Source organism: Lactuca sativa, chromosome 1 (assembly GCF_002870075.4).
Source record: "Lactuca sativa cultivar Salinas chromosome 1, Lsat_Salinas_v11, whole genome shotgun sequence".
Classification (NCBI taxonomy): domain Eukaryota; kingdom Viridiplantae; phylum Streptophyta; class Magnoliopsida; order Asterales; family Asteraceae; genus Lactuca; species Lactuca sativa.
In genome coordinates this window covers 233,009,424-233,016,531 of record NC_056623.2, presented here as the reverse complement: position 1 = coordinate 233,016,531, position 7,108 = coordinate 233,009,424, and the positions used below count along the sequence as shown (strand labels likewise).

At 32.5% G+C, this 7,108-nt stretch overlaps 1 pseudogene; it reads left to right on the top strand.

The window, feature by feature from the left end:
• The first annotated feature begins 1,997 nt into the window (after positions 1-1,997).
• On the top strand, positions 1,998-5,339 carry LOC111879198 (10-epi-juneol synthase-like; annotated as a pseudogene).
• Positions 5,340-7,108: the final 1,769 nt, after the last annotated feature.

The window sequence follows — 7,108 nt, the reverse complement described above, 5'->3', positions numbered from 1 at the left end:
TATATATATATATATATATATATATATATATATATATATATATATATATATATATATATATGAATGAGCTCTATGGAAAACAAATAACTATGGCAACATACGGTAGAACCAATAATCAAACGACACGTGTCCATTTCTTTATTCACAAGTAATGTATTGTGGAAGTTATTTATGTAGTTACCCTAAAGTGATGTGTTGTCATGTTTTCAATGGTTCAAGCATGTGTTGCCCTAATCCTTCATTTTCCATATAACCCTTCCCTATATATATATATATATATATATATATATATATATATATATATATATATATATATATATATATATATATATATATATATATATATATATATATATATATATATATATATTGGAAAGTTCAAATGAGAACAATTATGAAATCGAGAATGCAAGAACAAATCTAGGTCACATATTTTTTTTCCGCAAAACCCTCTCGTGTACTGGTGCGGCGGAGAAACTTAATATTCATACGTGAATATAAACCACCACTACCGCAACCACCACTATGCCATATATTTCTTCTTGCTACATAACCCTCCGACGTATTAACGCGGCGGAAGAACGTAATATTCATATGTGAATATAAAGGTGAGTATATTATCACATATTGAAAATATAAAATAAAGGTAAATAACAATTAAAAATAAGAGGATGTAAACATAACATCAGGGGCGGAACACAAACAGCCGAAACAAATATTATGAAAACAGGTTATACAACATGGTAAAAATGGGTAGTATAGCCGGTTTTGATAGCAGGTCTTACGAATATTCGAATTGTAAAAATGATTTAGCTAGTTAGATTAAAGAGTCAACAATACAACAAGGGATTTAGCCAAACTAGAGGTGATTAAGTGGTCTAGCATATTTGCAGATTCAATTCTTGCCTTCTAATGAACTAATACCAACACTTAATACAAGTAAACTAATCATGGCATATAATAATCTTGTAAATAATACAAAATTACTAATAATTGATGAATATAAAGAAGTTAGCATGTAACATATACATCTCTAAGAAACAAAACTTTCTTCGTTTCTGTTTGAATATTCGTAAGATGTATATTGTTTTCCCTATTCTTATTTGTGTAATAAAATAGTGATCTAAGAATAATTGATAAAACAATAAATAATATAATAAAATGTTGCAGGATTTTGCACAGTACACGACCTATGCCCTACCATTTCATGTCTTTCAATTTTTAAATACAATACTGTAGTGAGAGAAACAGAAATAATTTAGAGTGAAAAAGAAAGAGAAATTTACAATATTCAACTCCGACCAGAACTTTGGAGAGACAAATAGCAAACAAGGGTCAGTGAAGTCCTGCGTAGCCGCATAGAGAAAGCATGGCGTCCGGCGAACTCCTGTCGGAGTAGCAAACGATGTAGAGGAAGCACCATCTAATGGTGAACGGCAGAGGAGAACGCAGAGACAGAGATCGCCGTATTCATTAGTTTTCGGCGACAAGTTTTATTTTTTCGGTGAGCAGTTATTTTGTGGCAGTAGTATTTGTTTTAGTTTATTACTTTAGGGTTTGCTGTTTCTCAAAGATTAACTTTGAATTTGTAAATTAGGATGTTTTTTTTTGGTTTTACGCAAAGTTTTACTTTCCAAATCTCATGGTATCCTAATATACTTAGGAATAATTTTTAGTTTTTCAATAATTTTTTTGATAACCCTATCAATTTTTTGTTTAGTTTTGGATAATTTAGTAATTCAAACAATTTTCTTGAAATATATATGTGTATAATGAAACGGAGAGGCCTGAAATATAAAACCAATTCATATATATATATATATATATATATATATATATATATATATATATATATATATATATATATATATATATATATATATATAAATAAAGCAGATATATTAGAAGTTAAAAAAGCAGGGGGGCCTTGGCCCCCAAAAGCCCCTTCATAGTTCTGCCCTGATAACATACTAAATAAATTAATGGGTCTAACTTGTAAGTTTATAAGAACTATTTGGTTTGATACTTGTGGGCCAACGGCCCTTACAAAATGTCAATTTCTCTACAAAAGAAAGTCATCATAATTCATAACACCTGCATCGAGATGCATCATGTATAAATACCCATTGTATTGTAGTTGTGATCTGCTATAACTTCAACAAAAAATTAGAGGCTTCACTAAATCTAGCATTCACCTCCAAGAAATGGCCACACTTGAATGTAATATTACCCTCAAAGAAAACTACAAAAGCACCACAAATCCACTGCGTCCTTATGTCAATTTTCCTCCTTCTATCTGGGGTGATCGTTTACAGTCATTAACTGTCGACCATTCAGTAAGAATTTCCATTAATTACTAACTCAAAGCATGCATGCACATATGTAAAAAAAGAATTTTTATATTACGATTTTAACTTGATAAAATTATGTGGTTTTCTTTTCTAGGAGTTGCATACATATGCTATTGCGATGGAGGAACCAAAAGAAGAGCTGGAAAGTTTGATAATCAATCCAAACATGGATTCAAATGAAAAACTACGTTTGATTAATTATGTGTATCGCCTTGGATTGAGATATCTTTTTGAGGAAGAGATAGAATGTCAACTTGATAAACTTTTCACGGAGCTTAAGATGGAAGATTATGATGAAGTTGATCTTTACACAATTTCAATTAACTTCCAAGTTTTCAGACAACATGGTTATAAACTTTCTTGTGGTATGCCTCTTTTGCCTCTTAATTTTTAGAGAACGTTTTATGTCTTGTTTTAAAATTATTTGATATGGAACTACTTTATTAACTATCAAATATTGTACAGATGTTTTTAACAAGTTCAAGGACTCCAGCTCTGGTAAATTCAAGGAATACATTACAACGGATGTAAGGGGTATGTTAAGTTTGTAAGAAGCAACACAAATGTGCATAAGAGAAGAATCGATTTTAGATGAAGCAATGGCGTTTACAGAAGCTCAACTTATGGGTGTAGTAGACACTCTAGAAGGTAATCTTTTACAACAGGTGAAACATGCGTTGAGGAGTCCTTCTCATCGAGGGGTGCAAATGGTAGAGACAAGGTTCTATTTCTCAAACTATAAAGAAGAATGTTCCAGATATGATTCGCTACTAAAGCTTGCAAATGCACTCTTCAACTACTTGCAACTACTACACAAGGAAGAACTTTCCACTTTCATTAAGTAAGTTATGAATTAAGAAATTTCTTGCTATGTATATATATGTTTTTTTTTCTACTTTATGCATTCATCTTTAATGCTTGAACGTCCAAAAAAGTCTATAAACATGTATGATAGATATTTACGTGTTTTTGATATTCGATATAAGAGAAACTCTTGAAGCAATGAAATTTTGGAAGGCATATCATAGTCTTAGATCAGTTAGATGTGTGAAATAACAAATTTTTTATTTTCTCTCAGGTGGGTTAAGGATATGAACTTTCAAAAAATAACACCTTACGCAAGGGATAGAACGCCAGAATTGTACTTATGGGCAGTCAGAATATTCTTGGAGCCTCATTACTCTCAGGCTAGAATCACAATATCAAAAATGGCACAACTAGTGTTGGTGTTAGATGACATATATGATGCATATGGTACTATTGAGGAGCTTCGACTTTTGACTGACGCCATTAATAGGTATTGTTATTGAATATGCTACTATCTTGAACACTATGCCTAACACTAAGTGTATGCTACTATCTTGCTATCATTTTCAGGTGGGAAATTAGTGCCATGGAGCAACTTCCAGAATATATTAAACCACTGTACAAAATTATCTTGAACGAGCTTACGGAAGTTCAAAAGCAACTACCGAAAGAAGGAAGAGAAAATCGGGTTAAGGCTTCAAAACAAGCGGTATGATATATACCATTGCAGTATATTCATGTAAATACCAACTTAATTATTCTTGTCTATTTACATAATTTTTTTATTTTTTCTTTAATTATGTCATCGTCAACCAGTTTCAACAACTAGCTAGAGGTTACCATCAAGAGGCTGAGTGGAGATATAGTAAATATGTCCCATCATACCAAGAGTACATGAAGAATGGGTTAATTACATCTACTTATAATGTTTTCTCGACATATTCTTTAATGAATATGGATGAAATTAACAGCGAAGAGGCTTTGGGTTGGTATAAAACACATCCAAATATTCTGAAAGCTACAAAGCTACTTGGAAGACTTTATAATGATGTTACAACTTTCCAGGTATGTGATTTATATATTCTACCTCTTATTATAATAACTACTTCAAGATAATTTGTTATATTCCTTCAAAAATAAATGTGCCAAATAGTGATAAAAAAAGTCATACACAATAACTTTTAGTGTTACATATAAAACACAAGAAGATTTTTGTATCACTTTCGTAGTTTATAAAATAAAGAAAAATGGCAAACTCCTTGTTACGCAGCTATGAAGACACAGGAGAAAGAAACTTCTTAATCAGAGAGAAGTAAAGACCAAAACCTCTTATTTTTATATTGCTTCTTAGAGACCCGATGAAGTATACTCCACCTAATTAGCCAAAGATCCGTACAACTCCAAAGAATGCAGTCAAACCGAACACCAATTTTAAATAATTAACTATTATCTAAACCATAAAATATAAAACAATAATAATTATTAAATCTTAAAGTTTTGGCCATGCACGTCTGCTATGACTAACGAACCGATTTATAACCCAACAACTTTGTTATAGTTTTTTTGCCAATATCATCAATGCAGATGTGGAAATTAACCATTATTGTTATCTTGGTGTGAAAACCAAAATATGTAAATCATGGTTTTCGTCATTTCACAACAAAACATCATACTAAGTTTAGAGTTTATATGTCTTAAGAATTAGTTATCTAACGAGTTGAAATATGTATGTGAAGTTTGAGGGTGAAAGAGCACAGGAAGTTGAATCGGTGCATACATATATGAAGACGTTTGGGTTACCAGAAAATGTAGTTGTTGAAGAACTCAAGAAAATGATTGAAAATGCATGGAAAGATATCAACAAGGAATGTCTTAAGCCGACTGAAGTTACAATGGGGCTACTAGCACCAGTTCTTAATCTTGCTCGAATAACAGATATGGTATATATGTACAATGACAGGTTCACGTTTCCAGAAGAAACCACTGTGGAATATGTTACTCTCTTAGTGATAGCTTCTATTCCCATGTACTAATAATGAAACATGTGATCGTCATGTCTTTTCTTCATTTGAAATAAAGTTCCAACGATGAATAAATATCCGCTATGGGTATATGTCGATTTCGTTGATGTTATGTAGTTGTTATTATCCTTATTATGAATGAAAATTTTCTTTAATATCAGTTAACTTTTAGCGCAATTATGCATATTGTACGTTAGAGATATAGAGAAAGGGAGGAAATTCCAAAATCAAAATATATAGTTTATGGTATGTAATTGTTTAGCTACATACACCACTAGAAAATCTGATAATACTTACGACACAATCCCTAGGTATAGGGCGATACCTACAGAATTGCAACGGAAAATATACCGTAACATAAACGCTCGTGGGTAAATATTTCCGACGGAATAGCTACATAAACCGACGAGATTATCTGTCAGCAAATTACCAACGGAATAGCTACGTAAATAAATACCTACGGATTTCCTACGGAATACCGATGGAGCCCGCTTTGACTGGCATTGACTTTATTACCTATGGATTTCCAACCGCCCACATTACCGACAAATTTTCCATAGGTATTCCGTCACTAAAATGTCTTTAAAAAAACAGTAAAAATCTTTAAAAAGTCAGTTAATTATGGCCAAAATGAAGTAAAATTTCATTAAATTAAACTACAAATGTCAAATACATTACAGAGTGTTAACACATTACAAAAAACATCATTTTCCAAAAATAAACATTACTAATAACATCATCTATACACTACAAGAAAAAGGGGGTTTCAGAGACTGACAGAATCAGTCCCTGATGGTCAAAAATCAGTCTTTAATGAAAATCAGGGACTGATTTAGCTAGTCCCTGAGACCTAGTCTTAGATAATCGATTTTTTTTTGTATCTAGGATTGAAAATTAGTCCTTAAATCATCAACGTATCAAAGATTGAAAATCAGTCTTAGATAATATCTCATCCAGTCTCTAATTTATTTTATTTAGATCCCTAATTTGATATCATATCAGTCCCTGATACTATTTTTTAGAGATTGAATATTAGCTCTTTATAATATATTATTCAGTCTCTAATATTTTCATTGAAATCTTTATTTTGTGTCCTATCAGTCCTTTTTAATATCATTTGGGACTGAACATCAGTCTTCTAAACTACCTAGCTTAGCCTATAATATTGTTTTTCAATGACTGAATATCAGTCTAAAATACAATATTATTTAATCCCTAACCTAATATTTCAAGGACTGAATACCAGTCTCGGATACAATGTCATGAGTCTCTAACCAGATTTTTTTGGGACTGGAGATCAGTCTCAGATACAATGTCCTTCAGTCTAAAACATGTGAAACGTCCCAAAATTCAAGACTAAAAATTTCTTTTAATAGAATATTACTTAAAGTAAAAATCATCATTTCAAAACATAAACAGAGTATTAGTTTTCAAAACACATGTTCATTATCAGAGTAAAACATTCCCATGCTGACTAATCTATGGTGTGTGCCATGCGATCATCCCGAGCTCCGTCATCCGCTACCGGAAGTACCAGAAACCAAAACTGAAAGTTGTAAGCACGAAGCTTAGTGAGTTCCCCAGATACCACATACCATACAAACCATTCATAGCCAAGAACCATACATAACTGACTTATCCATAACCAAGTAAGGTGCTATGTGCCAAACATAGTCTTGCCATTATGCCACGGGCCGCACGTGGTCTTCCTGGTCAAGCCTGGGCCGCTCCCTGGGTCTTACAGACAAGTGCCAAGGGCCACCCCCTGGTCTTACAGACAAGTGCCAAGGGCCACCCCCAGTCTTATAGACATGGGCCAAGGTCCACACCCTGGTCTTCTATGCAAGTATCACAAAGACAACCGTACATACTACTCTACTTAGCTAAACAGCATACAATGTGCCAGAAGCCACCTCCTGGTCTTTCATA